Source organism: Camellia sinensis, chromosome 1 (assembly GCF_055761805.1).
Source record: "Camellia sinensis isolate YWXY chromosome 1, ASM5576180v1, whole genome shotgun sequence".
In the NCBI taxonomy this organism is placed as follows: domain Eukaryota; kingdom Viridiplantae; phylum Streptophyta; class Magnoliopsida; order Ericales; family Theaceae; genus Camellia; species Camellia sinensis.
Genome location: NC_138961.1, coordinates 81657004 through 81674222, shown reverse-complemented (window position 1 = coordinate 81674222; position 17219 = coordinate 81657004). Strand labels below are relative to the sequence as shown.

Below are 17219 nucleotides of genomic sequence, written 5' to 3'. Positions count from 1 at the left end.
CCCTTTTATCCTTGGCATTTGCCTCTTGTAGACACATGTCCTTCTCCAGAAAGTTCCAAATGTCCTAATACTAGGGATTCTTGTCTTGAACCTCGTCTATTGCGGCTATTGTTTCGTAAGTGGGTGCATACTTTTGTTAAATGATAATCGGACGCATCTTAACCCCAATCGGTATGTCTACCATAGAGGATAGAGTTGCCAGTGCATCAGCAAACTGATTGTTCTCTCTTAACAACTGCGTAAATGTTAGTTTTTCAAATCTTGGAATCAGAACGTCCAGGGTTTGATGAAAAACTTTCATTTTCTTTTCTTTGACTTTTCAATCTCCATTGGCTTGAGAAACAACCAGGTTCGAATCTCCGATGACATCCAACCTTATTGCCCCTAATTCCAGGGTAGTTTCTAATCCAGCAATACACGCATCATACTTTGTTTCGTTGTTGAATACTTTGAATTGGAGTTTGAAAGCTAAGGGTCTATGGAATCATCGGGCACTACAAGCAACACGCCTATTCCATAACCATATTGGTTAGCCACTCCATCAAAATACATTTTCCACGCCTCTTCTTCTACTTGCAAGATCTCCTCATCTGGGAATAGGTACCCTACTTCTTCCTCTCCCTTTACTGGGTGGCCTGCCAGAAATTCCGCTACAGCTCTTTCTTTGACTGACTTACGAGTGACGCACTTGAAGTTGAATTCGGAGAAAAGAAGCAACCAACGAGGTAGCCTACCCGTAAGTGCCGGTTTCTCAAAGAGATATTTAATGGGATCCAATCTCGAAACCAGAATTACAAAATGGGCTAACAGGTAGTGTTTCAACTTTCTAGTGGCCCAAACCAATCCAAAGCTAAGTAAGCCTTCTCTAGAGGAGTGTAATGGGTCTCGTAATCCAACATCTTTTTACTCAGATAGTAAATGACCTTTTTCCGCCTTAGCTTCTGATTCTTGTAGCATGCATCCCATAGCATGGTTTTAAAAACCGGACCAGCAGGTTCAACCGGTTGAACCGCCGACCGGTCGAGGTTTCGGTCCGGATATACCCGCTGAACCAGTCATAGTGGAAAACCGGCCTATTTTGAAAGAACCGGAAAAACCGGCGGTCGAACCGCCGAACCGGTTCCGGTTCACCGGGTTGATAAAACGAGTTTTTTGTTTTTTTTCTCTTTTGATTTTTTGTTATTCTTTCTTTCTTATTATATATATATATATATCTTATATATATTATATATATATAATAAAAATTTAATTGGAAACTCTCTTTCAAGGGTCTCCTATTGTGAGGAATCCCATTGAGAGCTTGAAATTATTGTGAAAGTCTCTATCTATTTATAAAAAAAAAATTCTTCCAAAAAAAACTCAAGAAATCTATGTGGGATTCAATCAAATTTATTGAAGGGAAACTTAAAATTTTGATATCCCTCCAAAATTTTTGCTCTTCTTTCAATCAAATTATTTGAATTAAAATCATATGGAGGGAATATTGAATATTTGATTTCTTCTTCCAAAATTAAAATTAATAATATTTTTAAATATATTTTTATATTTTTTAATAAAAAAAGTATTAAGAGAAATATTTAAGATTATTAAAATTTTTAATTTATAATTTTATTACTTATATTTTTATTTAAATATAATTTTAATATATTTATGACGTCACGGTTTGATTCCGGTTCAACCTGACGGTTGAACCGGTGACCCGTCCACCCCATCATTTTTCCGGTTCGTTCACCGGTCCGGTTTTTAAAACATTGATTATATAGATATAAATATGTAGATAAGATCTTTTATCCTTTGGGGAGAGTAAATTTTGACTACACTAAAGTAGAAGTGAACCACATGAAGACTTGAGTCACTCAATTGCTGCTATCTTAACCTCATTGTGTTTCCTTCTCCTTGCTCAATGGTTTCTACCTTGGGCTGCAATTTCACCCAGTAATTATTTGAATTCTTGGTTGAGTGAGGCTCTATAACTAGAATAAGAATGGATGAAAGCACCATCCATAATTTCTCCACATCTTCTGAATTCCCGATCTACTCTTTTCCCTCCCTTTGCTGAAGAACACTATATGAATGAATAAATTGGAGCCATTTCTTGGTGGTGGTACAAGACTTGGGCTGTTGAGTGTGAAAATGTGAATTTGAGGCTATGGATGTTATTTTGTGCAATTAAAGCCAGTCGTCAGTTTTGTTACTAGTCCACCACTTCCAATACCCTAGATTGATTGAACAATTCTGCACAATGGCCTCTTCTAATGAATGAATGGAAACAACCTGTGCTTCGTTGTTATTGAATTTGCCACTGTCTGGAACTAAAGAAAAATAATGATGAACCGTCACAGTTTCACAAATAAGAGCATGCATTGGCAATTGAGGCACCATTGGGGGGAACTCAGTCCATGGCTTTTTGAGTTGAGTCCTTTTGTTTTTTGCCTTCGCTCCACTTCTCTTAAATTGTGTTATCAGTAAAGAGAGATGAGAAAGATAAAAATATATTTTTTACAGTGTTTACAAGAAATGACATAATTATGGTGAATTCAATAAAGGTGTTGTGATAACTTACCCTCTGCACTCAGCTATTATTATATTGTTTATCCCAAGTTTGAGCACCTGACTATGTTTCTCAGACTTATTAGGTGCCCATTCTAATCCATTCTAATCCTATCTGTTTAACTTCATGTGGTTTCTCTAATGTGTATCCACGTTGGTCATTCTTTTCCCTATTGATGCTGTTTTTCTCATTTCTATTTTGAACTACTTGTGTATCTGTATGCAATTCCTTGGTGTTACTATGATCAGGGTCATCAGTTGACAATAGGTAATTGTTATAGTTGCAGAACAGAACTTATCTGAAGAAGGAACTGCTGCTGCTCAAATTGATGATGCTGAGGCATTTGTAGACAATGACAGTTTTCCTGTTCTCAATCAGGGTAGTGATGGGCAAGAAGGAGGTGAGGTGGGTGGAAAGGATGAGGAAGATATCGGGGACAGTGAAGAAGATAATGTGGTAGATAATGAACATGAGGAACACCCTGCTGAATTTATCAATAATCACATCAATGACAGGAAGAAAAAAAAGGATTTCGAAATTTTTATTGGAAGACCGGATAAAGGGGCCATTGAGGACGATCTGATTGAAGTGTTTCGAAAGTTTGGGGAAATAAAAGCCGCTAGGATAGTAAGGAATCCAACTACAAATAAGAGTAGAGGATTTGCCTTTATTCAATACGTGACTGTTGAGCAAGCCAAGAATGCTCTTTCTGCATTGAACGAAGGGATCCAGGTTTTATATATTGACTTTTAATATGAAATTTTCTTTGCAAAGGAAATATAAAAGCATAATTTTCAAAATGTTAATTTAAGATGGCAATAATGTGGTCTTTTCTTCTGGCAAGGTGAGAGGCAAACACGTCATAATATCAGCAAGCCAGGATAATGACTCTTTATATGGGCAACATCTGCAAATTATGGACAAAAGAGCGTGTAAGCTTTTAATACACATCCTTGCATTGTTACTGAAGGTCATCCTTGCATTGATGATCTTACATCGTTTGTTTCTTTCTCTCTAAAGGTACTGGGAACATTGGAAAGCTATGGAATTGAAAATATTGAAGAAATATATTAGCCAGATAATCCTCAAAAAGAAGGGAAGATCAAAGGTTTTGCTCTTTTGGAGTTCAGCACCCACTCGGATGCAATGGCAGCATTTCAAAGACTAAGGAAGCCAGATGCTGTCTTTGGTTGTGATAGAAGTGCTAAGGTTGCTTTTGCACAAACCCCAATGCACCCAAATCAAGAAATTCTGTGTCAGGTTAGAAATCTGAATCCTGCTAGTGTTTGCGGAAAGTCATAAATTGATAAAAATATGTTGGTAACAAAAATACTTTAATTCTTGGTGATGAATTATATAAAACTTGTGCATTTGGACCTGAAATTTGCTCGGGTGCAAGTCATTCTTGGGAGGTACTTAGCCCAAAGGTGTGTCGTCGTGAAAGGTGCTCTATCTACTAGGATTTTTAATATTAGGTAAAAAATTGTGACATCTTAGCCATGTGTTTTAATTAGTGCTCTGTGTTGTGACGGTACACACCTAAATTTTGACATGGCTTAATCATCGTCCAATTGGTCAAGACCTATGAAGCACGTGTACAAGTATTGGTATTGGTACTGGTACAACGCGAGTACATTGATATGGTAATTTTTTTTAAAAGGTAGGATGTGCGTATGGCTGGGTGCGTTTGTAAAATATATATATATTTTTTATTTGGAGTAATGCGAAAATTAGTTAAATGGTTTAGTTTGTTAAGATCTAACCTACAATTAACATTTAATGCCAAAAGTTAGGTATAAACCAAAATTAAATATCGTTATATTAAATAATTTACAAACCAAAGTTTTAATTGAAAATCATGCTAAGCATGCAAAATTTTTCAATGAAACTAACTTCATCTCTGTATAGAAGAAAATATTATTCAAGTTAAGAGACGATTTGTGTATATACTAGGTATATCTGGGGTATGGCAAAATTTAAGAAGACAAAATTTAGCTACATGTTTCGCGTACTTGATACGTATACAAAAGTAACCATCTAAAGTATCAATACCTGGTATGTGTATGACATGTTTGTTGAAGTGCCCATGCTTCATAGGTACTAGTAAAATTTACTTGATTAACTAAAGTCAAGATGGTCAAAGCCTTCAAAGAAATGTGGGTCCCTTCAAAATTGTGGTACTTAACCCATTTCAAAATATGGTCGACACCAAGATACAATTGTCAACTGTTTTGACAGTTGAGTCAGACAGTTGAATCAACCCAGAGATGCAGGTCCCTTAAGGACACTTGTGAAAGTTTCTTAAGAAGTTGGAAATTGGGTTGAAATTTGAATTCAAAATACAAAATTGTACAGATTCATCTTTTTCTAGAAATTTAAATTAATTAAATGCTAATTTAATGGGGTTACTAAAATTAACATCCCTCCCTTGAGCCCATAAATAGAGGCTCTTATTATTGAGAAGGGGACCTTTTGGCCAATTATCTGCCAAGGCTCTCAAGTACCTTTTGGCCAAGAGTTCTCAAGTACTCTTTTTGTCAAAATTTTTTCTTAAAGTTAAAAATCTTCAAAAACTCTCAATACTTTCTTGAAGAATCATCAAGCGTTTCAACTACATGTTGATCCTTCCATGTTCTCTTCTCTCACATCATGTACGCTCTACGCATCAAGGCTCTCAAAGATACAACTTCAAGCTCTTATTTTAGAGATTATTTTGAAGTTTGGACTGAGATCAAGCTATTCAAGCCCCTCAATAAAGTCTCTTTTCCCTCAAGCTTCTCAGTTTGAAGACTTAAAGAAATCCATCAATTGGTTTGATTCAACAAGCTTTCTGTAGTTGTTGGGTTGCAGCCCTTTTTCCAAGATCAAATCAGAGGATTTGTTCTTTTGTAATAGGATAGATCATATAGGATTGTATCTATGCCTTTTAATTAATAAAATCGAATATTTGTGCTACGTTTTTGTGCCTTTGTTGCAGGACCTGGAATTTATGTGTATAATAGTGGCACTTGTGATATTAGAGAGGTTGCTAGAAGTCATTATGATAGCCTACTTCCATAAGATAATTAAGCTTTTAGGTCCAATTCTTTCGTGGCTCTTAAGTGTCTTACTGAAGTATGGGAAACTGTGATTATTTTTAAATTTGTCAGTTTTTTCCAGCATAAGAGATGCCTTCTTTACTTGCTGAACAGATCATTGAATCTACTGTATAGTGCTTTGTTAGGTTTTTATTCTTGGCAACCCCGTTTGACAATACTCCTTTCAGTTGTATTTATTTTTCGCATTTTTATTTCAGTGAGGTTATGAGTTTTTAGATGCGAATCCAACCCGAATTATGCCTTGTAGAGAAGTTTGTGATGTTTAATACTTTGAAGATTGTCACTTCGCTGATTATGACGGGGATCGAGCTGCCCGGTCAGCTCGCGGGGGTCGAGGGGGCAGTGCCCCTTGGCGGGTCCGGGGCAGCGCCTAGGCGGGGGTTGAGGGGCAGCGCCCCCGAAGCAAAATGCAAAATTGCATTCAAAGTTGCTTGTCCGCCCTTGCTCGCTCGAGTGAAGGAGTTTTCGCTCAAGCGAAGGCTGCGTCTGTGTAAAAACCTGAAAGAGATGAATGTACGCTCGAGCGAAGGGTGCGTGGCTCGAACGAAGCCACTTATGGAAAACACGCGTTTTGGGTTCCTCGCTTGAGCGAGAGAGTCTTCGCTCGAGCGAGCTTCGCAGTCCCAGATTTCTATAAGTACGGGTTTCTGTCAGATTTAGGATTACTTCTCCAGATCTTCTTCTTGGGTTCTAGGGTTTATATTTGGGGATATTTTGCTAGTTTTCTTTGATGTTTTGATTGAGTATTCAACTCATGGTTTAAAGAGTATACATCAAAGGATTATTTGTTTGTTCTACACAAAAGAGAGAGTTGTTCTTCGGTAGATTCTGAGGAATTCGAGCCTGAAGCTTTGGTGGATTCCGGAGTGGCTCATCGTCAAGACAATTCCGAGGTGAAGACGGGGTTGGAAGAGACACATAGAGGTTGGTTCAATTCGGACGTGGATTCGTTAGGTAATTGAGAGTATACCTGCGTAATTCCTTTATATCTTCTTAGTGGATTGTTTTGTGGCTGTTGTCTGTGGTTTTTTTTATCACAATTGGAGGTGTCCAATTGTGGTTTTTCCACGTAAAATCTTTGTGTCGATTTGTCTTGATTGTTTGATTGAGATTGTTGTTTACTACTTAAAATTGATACATAATCACAAATCAACATCTAGGGGATTTCTAGATTTTTCATGCTTGAAGTTACTTGATTTCATCATTGAAAGTGTATAAATGACAAATTTAAATTTTCCTGTTGTTAGGTTAAGACTGTCTATGTGGAAGGCTTAACTGATGCTGGGAAGGGAATAATGAGAATGTAAAAGAAATCTGCACACAGTATGGTGAGGTTGTGAACGTTCAGTTACCTCAGAGTCTAGGCAGCAAACACAAATATTTTGGCTTTATTACTTTTACTTCTCGAGAAAGTGCCCTAGCTTGTGTGGAGGGGATTAATGATGCTCATATTGGACAAGAAGTCAAGGTAGTAGAGTTGTTAAAATTCACCTACTCTCCACCTACTTCACCCACTTAAACCTACTCCACTAAACCTAACCCACTACACCACTACCACCTCACCTACTCCACTAAACCTAACCCACTACACCACTACCACCTCCACTTCACCTACTCCTTACCTACTACACACTCACCCTCTTCTATATATAGGAATCATGAATCATTGTAATAGATATCAATATAAATCAATCAATAATACAATTCTCTATTTCTCTTTATACATTAAATTTCTACATGGTATCAGAGCAAGGTTAAGCACTTAGTATTTTTCGTTTCACCGGCGGGCGGCAACCTCGCCTTGGCCGCCCGCCGGACCTCAACCTATTCCGCTTATTTTCTACACATACCTTCCCATCACTGCCTAAATCCTCTCTCTTGAGGCCAATGTGAATTCCTCTTCTTCATAATCTGCACTAACTGTGGCATCTTTTCCTGGGGCAAACTCTGCAACCCAACACTCAATCTATGCTTCTCCTCCATGCTCATTTGCCTCTTGTTAGGATCCTTCGCCTTCGGCTGTGGTTTGGGCTTCGCCACAGCCTTGAGCTTCACTGCAGCTTTCAGCTTCACGGCAGCCTTCGGTTTCACAGCAGCTTTTGGCTTCGCAGCTGGCTTGGGCTTCACAGCGGCTTTAGCTTTTGGCGCAGCAGCTTTTGTCTTAGCCGGAGCCTTCTTTTCCTTTTTCGCTTTTACAGCCTTCGGCTTTGCAGCAGCCTTCGGCTTTGCTTCCCTCTGGTGGCTCCCCAGGTTCCACCTGAGCTGCATGATTCATTTATAGCTGCAATTGATAAGGGAAGTATTAGAACAATGCCCAATAGAAGTATGCCAGCTGCTCCTTACCCTACTCCTGGAGCACTATTAATAGGTGATGCTTTCAACATGCGTCATCCTTTAACTGGTGGAGGAATGACTGGAGCCCTGTATAAGGTGTTTTGTGCATCTCCTGATCAAGCAAGGAAGGAAATGCGTGAAGCATGTTTTGATTATTTGAGCCTTGGAGGTGTGTGTTCAACAGGACCAGTGGCTTTACTCTCTGGTCTAAATCCTAGCCCATTAAGCTTGATACTCCATTTCTTTGCTATAGCCATATATGGTGTTGGCCGTCTCTTGCTACCATTTCCTTTCCCTAAGCGCCTGTGGATAGCAGCTAGATTATTTTTGGGTGCATCGGCTATCATTTTTCCCCTCTTTCTCTCACATGGGCTTGTCCCCTCTCTCTCCTCCGTTTGATTTCAAAATCCATTATTTTTATTTATTTTCTCCAAACCACTTTCCTTATTTCCCCCATCTTTCATTTTGATTTCAAATATATTTTTATTATTTCTTTCTTTATTTTTCTTTCACATTATTTTTTAATCTTTTTCAAATTCCATTCATACCATATAGCTTTGCACACCAAACCATCTTTTATTTATCTCAGGGATCAACCCCGATCACAATTTAAAAAAAAAAAAAAAAAAAAAAAAACCACAACAACACAAACCACAACACCACAAGATTTGTTTTCTTTTCTGCAGACGGCCACCCACCGACCTCACTTTTTCGCCTATTCCGCCGGTCTTTTCTTCTTGCCTCCGTCCGGGGCGGCCCTTGACGGTGTTGCCTCCGTGTTTCCCACTCCACTGGGCACGATCACTCCACCCTGCTCCTCCACTACAGCATATGGCGGACCTCCAAATCGGAACATAACGGTGGCCTTCCGCTTCAGCTCCTTGTTTTCTGCCTTTAGCACACTTATCTCTGCTCGCGCATCCTTATACATGCGTTGGAGCAGAGCCAGCTGGGAGTTTAACTGTTGCACCTCATTTGTCCTGCTCTGCAGCCGGTGCGACAAGTTTGTGACCGCAGTCATGGTTTCCACACATGACTTCAGAGTATACTGATTGGCCTCAATATCAGTTTGCACCGCCATTTTTTGCTCCACCGACCGCATCGGAAAGTTCAACGGAGCAAACACAGAGGTGTTTGGTTGAGGTTCACTGGCCACCGCACCAGTTCCCTCTCTTGTTGACTCATTGAGGTCGGGAAAGAGAGTGAGTAGACCACGGGATGAAGAGGCCATATTCTGGGTAGCTGAACGGGAAGAAGAGGCCATGTTTTTTGGGTTGCTGAGTGTTTCCGAGAAGGGTTGGATACAGAGTATTTACAGATTGTTTTAGAATAACAAGTTCAGAGGTTTCAGTCTGGTTTGGTTTCCTCCGCCTCCGCATTGGTTTATATTGACACAGACGACGCGGCCGACACGCCGCTCTGTCGCTCACGTGCCTCGCCGCGTCTCCGGCTCACCTTTTGATGGCTCGACGCTTTCTGTCGGGCACGACTTTTGATGAAGTGGGCGCGCCTTTTGAGGGCGCAACTTTTGATGGCACGCCTTTTTATGGATTGGGCACGCCTTTTGATGGCACGCCTTTTTATGGATTGGGCACGCCTTTTGAGGGCACGCCTTTTGAAAGATTGGGCACACCTTTTGAGGGTGCGACTTTTTAAGGGTCCGACAAGACTCTGTAAACTGTCCCGACATTGATTCCGGTTAGCTCCTTTATGGGTCCGACAAGACTCTGTAAACTGTCCCGACATTAATTTCGGTTAGTTCCTTTATGGGTCCGACAAGACTCTGTAAACTGTCCCGACATTGATTCCGGTTAGTTTCTACAAGGGTCCAGCAAGACTCTGTAAACTGTCACAACAACTGTCACCACATTGTCTGCTACAACGGTCCGACATGACCCCATAAACTGTCTTCTACATCGGTCTGACACCGCCATCCAGTGTCCTCTACACCGTTATGACACCACCATACAGTGTCCTCTACAACGTTATGACACCCCCATACAGTGTCCTCTACAACGTTATGACACCCCCATACAATGTCTCCTATCCTCTTTTATTTTTATGTATTTTCTTGTTTTGTTACTCTCTCCAAACTCAAGTTGGTTAGTTCCTATCCCCCTTGAGTTTGCGGGGGGCTGTTAAAATTCACCTACTCTCCACCTACTTCACCCACTTAAACCTACTCCACTAAACCTAACCCACTACACCACTACCACCTCACCTACTCCACTAAACCTAACCCACTACACCACTACCACCTCACCTACTCCACTAAACCTAACCCACTACACCACTACCACCTCCACTTCACCTACTCCTTACCTACTACACACTCACCCTCTTCTATATATAGGAATCATGAATCATTGTAATAGATATCAATATAAATCAATCAATAATACAATTCTCTATTTCTCTTTATACATTAAATTTCTACAAGAGTGTTTATTTTTTTCTTTTATCTTTCTTTTCTTTGCTTAGGGAAACAATATTCTTACCTGTCATAAATGTCTCAGGTTAAGGCTAACATTGCAAAGCCTCATTTTGAGGGTCGGCTTCAAAAGCAAGGTACTCGTGGGGGATTTAAGGTTAAGAAAAAGAGTGAAGTCCCATCAATGAAAGAAGAGACTGAAAGAAAAAACATAGCTGCACCTTCAAAGATGAAAGGTAATGCAAAGTTCAAACAGGCCAAAAAAAAGGGAAAGATGGTGACAGAAGAAAAGGGGAACGCTATTCTGAGACAGAAATTGGTGGAGGTAAACCAAATAAACCCAAAACTGTCACTGAAGGTCAACCTGTTCGAGCATCATCCAAGTTGGAAAGGACAAATCGCAAGAGAAAGAATCTACATTTAAAGGCTAAAGGTCATGGAAAGATAGGAGCTGAGCATGGTCATAATGAATGCCATCAAAGAAAAGACACAGTAAAGTGCCCTGTAGTGGCTTAAATTTGTTACCCTTTTGACTACCTTTATACAAGGTTCTGGAGTAGGATTTTTCTTTCATGAATATGCAGGCAAAATGCGGGAAAGGCAAAACAATAATTTCAAGAAGACAGAGAGATCCTCATATTAGAAAAGGGCCAAACTATGGTGCAGATTTCATCGAATACAGGAATCCATATGCACCAGGATATTCTGCACCTGCAGTTCGTTGCCAGAGTCATGCATACAACACTGTATCTGGATCTAAAAGGTCCCATGCAGATATGGTAACATTCTTTTTCATTTACTAGTTTTGTAATTATCCATTTTTCTGTTTTGATCATGTAAAATGGTTGCTTTGCAGGAGCCGCATGCTGGGTATATTGAGCCTGTTGCTCAGAAGCAAAGCTGAAGTTTTTCAGGGTACCTTGAACCTTCTGTTGGAATGCAGTATCAACCTCATGTAGGACACCTTGAAAGTGTTGTTGGGACACAAAGCGAACCTCACACAGGATACCATGTACCTGCTGTAGGAAATCACAGCATATCTCGTGCAGGATACCTTGAACCTATTCTTGGTACACGTGGCCAACCTCATGCTGGATACCTTGAGCCTGCTATTGGAAGACAAGGTCAATCTCATGCAGCATATTTTAAATGTTCTGTTGGGAAACACAGTCACAATTCATATGACATTGCACTGAGAAGGTTTTTTCTGTACACATTTTCGTGTTCTGCTTTGAGTTGCAATTTTGTTACTTTGATCAATATACTTGTCACTTGTCTTGTTGACAGAGCTGGCGGACATGATCTCCGTGGCAGTGGTTACTCTGCTTATGGGGCAGGTAATCCATTTGTCACTCTGACTTTTTTGTTCAGGCCCCAAGCCTCCAAAAGAAGTAAATATATAAATAAAAACCAAAAGAAAATAAAAGAAAGGAAAGAAGAATCTGATCCCAAGTTTCTTGATGGATGTCAAATTTTAATGCAGTTGGAAGTACCATAATGGTTTTTTTCTTTATTATAGTTGTCAAACAGTAAGTAGTTTGCTTGCAGCGATTTTTGTGGGGAGTGTGAATGATGTGGTAAGATTTGAATTACCTGAAATTTTAACTTTTGCCTAAAGCATAAGCTTGCCTGTTGGAACTTTTTAAAAATTGGAGGGAATACTAAAAGTTAGGGGTTACTGTGGAAGAACCAGAAATTTATCTTCTACTGTTATGCTTGGGTTAACACACAATAAATTCTATATAATTCTGTTTAAAATGATGCCTAATTGGGAAGTAAATATGTAATAATGTAAGAAAATAGACAAAACCAATCACTTTGTATTCATTATAAGATGACATCCAAAGCACGTGGACCTGAGTTTTCAGGTTATTTGTACCACAAGAAATTTTGGTCACCCGGATTTGAATTTCAAGTTTCAATTCACAATTGAAAGATCGATTTTTATTTGGATTAGAACTTGTTTGATGCAATCAGGTATTCTAATTGGAGCACAGTTATTATTCTTGATCTTTCCTTTTGGATGACTTTAAACAACAAATGTCTCTATATGACATTCTATTCGGGCTTTGCACGAGTTTTTCCCTTTTTGGTGTGTTAATGTTTAGCATACCTGAGTGGATCTGTTTCTCCAGCATTTTTAGTGTTTTCTCATTTGAGTGGCATATGATATATGCTAATGCTAGTAGAAAAAATAATATCATCATTTTTTGTTTGAAAATGATACATATATGCAGACTTAATATGTTCAGACTGTCTTCTTTTTCCTGGAAAAATAGGAATCTGAACATTTGTTGAAGTAATAGATTCTTGATTAGAATTATTACTCGATTCATCAATGCTTATTTTTGAAAATGCTTTGTTAGGAAAATCTTTTTCAAATATAGAAGTTGATCTTTTAATTTTTGAAACTGTATTTTGAATATATAAATTTTTTCCTGATGCTTGCATTTGTATTGGTGCAGGATTTTTTGTTTTAAAAGATTCTCTTTGTTCCACTAGGTCATGGAGTAACCAATGTCGAGGGATTTCTAAATCACTCCAATTTATTAGACGCAATTGGATTACTGTGTCAAATGGTCTAGGTTCAAAGATTTCAATGATTTTATTATCATTTGATCTTGTTTTTGTTTCAGGAAATTTGATCAATTCGTGAATTGTTTTCCAACGAATAGCCAAATCATAGGAATTCGATTTCATTCCTAATTCTTGTGTTTTAATTCTTATTCTGACTATGTCTTCAAGATTAGGATAATTTATGGAAATAAAGAAATTTGGCCTAACATTAAACCAAATTATTCCATTAGTCAAATTAGATTGAATTCCTCCAATGATTGCTTTCATTGGGTCGAAAATCTTTTATCAAAAATTACTGCCAAAAAAGGAATATTTTTACCTTGGTGGAATAAGGTTGTTATGGTTACATGTATTAATCCAATATGAATATATAGAATCTTAGGATAGTTCTTTTTCCGTCTTGTAACTTTTTCCTTATCAAAAAAAGAAATATCTATATTTCCTTCTTCTGATCATTTTGTTTGAGTGTTATCACTGTATTGTTCAAACATTCTTGCTGAGAAGAAGTTGAATTTTGAAAGTTTGTAAATTTCTGGCACCGCAACTTTTGCATTTTTTTGAATTTTGTTAATTCTTCTTCGGTAAAAGTTTTTTCTTTGCTGATTACATCTCCAAGTCGAATGACTTGTCATTCTTCTGGAGATATACTATCTGCTTCTTGAGATATTTCTTGACTATCAATATTAGTCATCATGAAGATTAATTCTTCATCTGAACTTTCTTCATCACTAGAAATTTCGTATAAGATTTCTTCTTCGTTAGAAATTTTTCCACCATATATTATTTCAAAATCTTGTTCTTCAAGGACTTTGATCATTTTTTTTTTTGCACTTTTTCCTCTTTTTGGACATTCGGGTGCATAGTGACCCTCTTCGTTACAAATGTAACATTTACAAGTTTTCTTTTTTGAAACACTTGTTGGTTTCTTTTTTCGAATATACTTTTACTTTTTTTAAAAAGTTTTATTCTTTTTCCAAGGTTCCTATTTATATTTTCTACGTTTTTTGGAAAATCCTTTTTCACTTGGGAAATGTATTACAATCAATTTTTCAATTTTCTTTCAAAATTTTATCATAACATTTTTGTCCATATTGTGAGTTGGAAATTTGATTTTTTATTTGTCTTTTCGCTTTTGCTTTTAGACACCGATTTGCTATCAGTCTTAGAACATAATTAATATGAAAACCAAGATTATCATATTCTTCTTTTCTCATTTTTAAAAAAAAAGTCAAGATATGTTTTAATACATAATTCATCACATGGATTAGGGAGTTTATGGAAAAATTGATCAAACTAGGGTTAATTCGCTGGTGGATCAAAAAGATAATAATATTTTTTAAAAGCTTGAACACAGTTTTCAAAAATACAAATATTACATAATTCTAATTTAGTTAAAATATAATTTGCATCAGCTTGCAAATTAGTATCTCCTGCAAAATCACATAAATTTTCTTTTATGATTTATGCAAACTCAGCTAATATTGTATCAAATGTGAGAAAATTTGCCAACAGAGTTGTTTTTTGACTTTTTCTAATTTTAGATTTTTTAACCATTGCAACACATCTCCTTGGAGAGTCGTTGCAATATAATCAAGGAATTTTTCTTTTGGCCAACTATTTATATAATTGGTAATAATGATAGACAATGATTGTGCCCAATCATCAATTGTTTGTGGCTGATCCTTAAATGGAGCATGAGATAAGTCTAAATAAGTACCATTTTGAGCTATTAGATACTTATGATTATTATCTTTTCTAGATATTACTGGCTCAAGTATAGGATTGGAGGTACTTCTAGTGTTAGTATCATTTTTAACTTCATTTGTTTGAATAAAGTCAAAGTTTTCTCTATTTCCCCATGTGCCAAACAATTCAAGATCAATTGGCTCTTCTGCCTTTCTTTTCTCCTTATTTATTTCTGGTGAAACATCTTGATCTAATACTTCTTCAAATGAGGTTGATTGGCTATCATCATCATTAGTTGCCATAATTAAAGTGTTGTAAAAAGGCTTCATATTTTAGATAAGTTTCTCTTATCTGATCTAGTAGCCTATTTCTGTCATCAATACCTAAATCTGGATTTTTATATAATTTTTTCCAATAATCCAATATTTCAACAATACTTTCATATTCAGTTCTATTATAGGTATTGGTTTGAAGTACCGGAATATCTTCTGTACCATAAAATAGCCTAGGAATAGAGTTATCTCCTGAACTATTCACTCCATCATTGTTTATGAATGATATAGTTTCTAATTTTGTTACCAAATTGTTTATTTGGGTTTTTATTTCTTTGTTTAAGTCAATATTTATTATAGAATCTAAATTGTCTATTTTAGATTCTATAAACTCCACTTTGGATTCTAAATAATTTGATTCATTTTTTGATTTTTATTTACTTTAGAAAACCAAGAACACATAATATCAGTAATATTATTTAAACTAGAACACACTATTTATATTTGCAGATTCTTTAGTAATATTCAAACTATAGTCATATTTATTATTAATATTATTTTTTGTATTTTCAAAACGTATTATATCTTCAGCGTTAATTGCCATTATAGATTATTGTTGGTACCTAAAACCCTCATAGTGTATTTATCTGGTGCCTAAAACCTCTCTTTATGATCGTAGAGACTTAAAAATGCCTAATTATGGTCAACAGTCAAAAGATCTTAATGAGTATATGGGCTTTGACATACAATAAGCATATAGGTTTTACAACAATTATAAATGAAACAAATAATTATAAAGATATAAAATACAAAGGATACATTATTAAAGACTAAACTTGATAAATTTATTATTATTTTTTATATCATTAAGAACACCATACACACTTACATATATATCAAAATTTATGCATAGACAGAAATACTTACATAGTTTGATCTTGTTTTCAAAAGCTCTTCACTAAGCTCTGATACCAATTACAATAATAAACAAGGAAATGAGCTTTCTACTATTTCTATTCTACTATTTTTTCAAGTTAAGCAATAAAAACAGAACAAGGAAAAGAGAAGTTTAGGCAATGAAAATGGAGAGAATTTACATTGCTTTATTATGTTGGCATCAATGCCAATTTATAGACTACAACTTTGTAGATACAAACAAAAGTCAGGCTATAAATCAAATAAGTCCTAACATAATAAATATAATGACTTTCTCTTTCATGTCTTCTGATAACCTTTACAATTATATACACCGCCATAATTATATACATTGTCTACCCTCCCCATTGGTCAAAGAGATAGACGGATATAGATAAGATTTGGCTGATCTTGTTTGTCTTGTAGCGTCGGTTGAAAGGATTTGTCTGACCACTTTCTGCCAAATAATACAGGTTGCTCCACGTGTCCTAGATAAGGTTGGAATCGATCATGAGACAACTGCATGTGATAATGGGGTCCACTATGCTTCCATCCTGTTGACGAGATTGTGATACTCTTCATCAATCTCTGACAGAGGGAAATGAGGATTCTAGCAGTATCGCTCATTCTGAAATTGTTCTACATCATCCGCGGTCATGGCTAGTTTCAACAGAAGATCCAAATTATTTCTCTTTTTGAGATTTAATAACATGTCAAGAGCCTTATTAATTTGTGTAGGAGACCTTTGATATGTTATGGGAAAATGAGTTACAAAAAGTATTCTACCATCTGTGACCATGAATGACAATTTTGCTGAACCATGGATATTAGAGGCTGCTTGTGTCACGACCTATCCCCAGGGGCTTAGGGCTGGAATCGTAACTTACTAATTAATTCTAATCTTAATAAATTAAATGGCGCAGGCAGAAACAAAATGAAAGTAAGAAAATAATTAAACAAAAAATTTACTGCATTCTATTATTTTGATAAAAGAAAGTACATCTATAGGGTTTTTATTATTCTGTGACCGCCTATCAGTAAAAAAATAAAAGAAAGAAAAGAAAAGAAAAACAAAATAAAGGATCGGCATCAAATTCTTGTGCGGGTTCCACTACATGAGATTATGGGTCTTCCTTACATCTTATCACCTGAAAAGGTAACAGTTATAAGCACACAACAAAGTGAGAAATATTATGCTAAGAGTATAGGGAGCACGAAATAGCCATGGATAGTTAGTTAAGCTAAAATATTTATATAACTTAATTTGAATAAATAAATTATTCAATGTGGCAGAAACTGAAATACGAAAATTATGTAAATAAATAACCATAACTACGATACAGAATAGAACAGAA

General features: G+C 36.6%; 1 protein-coding gene across 2 annotated transcripts in view; it reads left to right on the top strand.

The window, feature by feature from the left end:
* LOC114303408 (uncharacterized) overlaps positions 1–11886 on the top strand; it is a 31621-nt gene extending 19735 nt beyond the window's left edge. The window contains exons 3-9 of one of the 2 annotated variants that reach the window (XR_014336684.1): positions 2832–3283; positions 3396–3483; positions 3572–3811; positions 6897–7117; positions 10500–10906; positions 10999–11193; positions 11271–11886. The gene's annotated coding sequence lies outside the window, so the exon portion shown is untranslated. Of the gene's footprint in view, positions 1–2831; positions 3284–3395; positions 3484–3571; positions 3812–6896; positions 7118–10499; positions 11194–11270 lie in introns of both variants that reach the window. The other variant, XR_014336682.1, reaches the window with a different exon arrangement.
* Positions 11887–17219: the final 5333 nt, after the last annotated feature.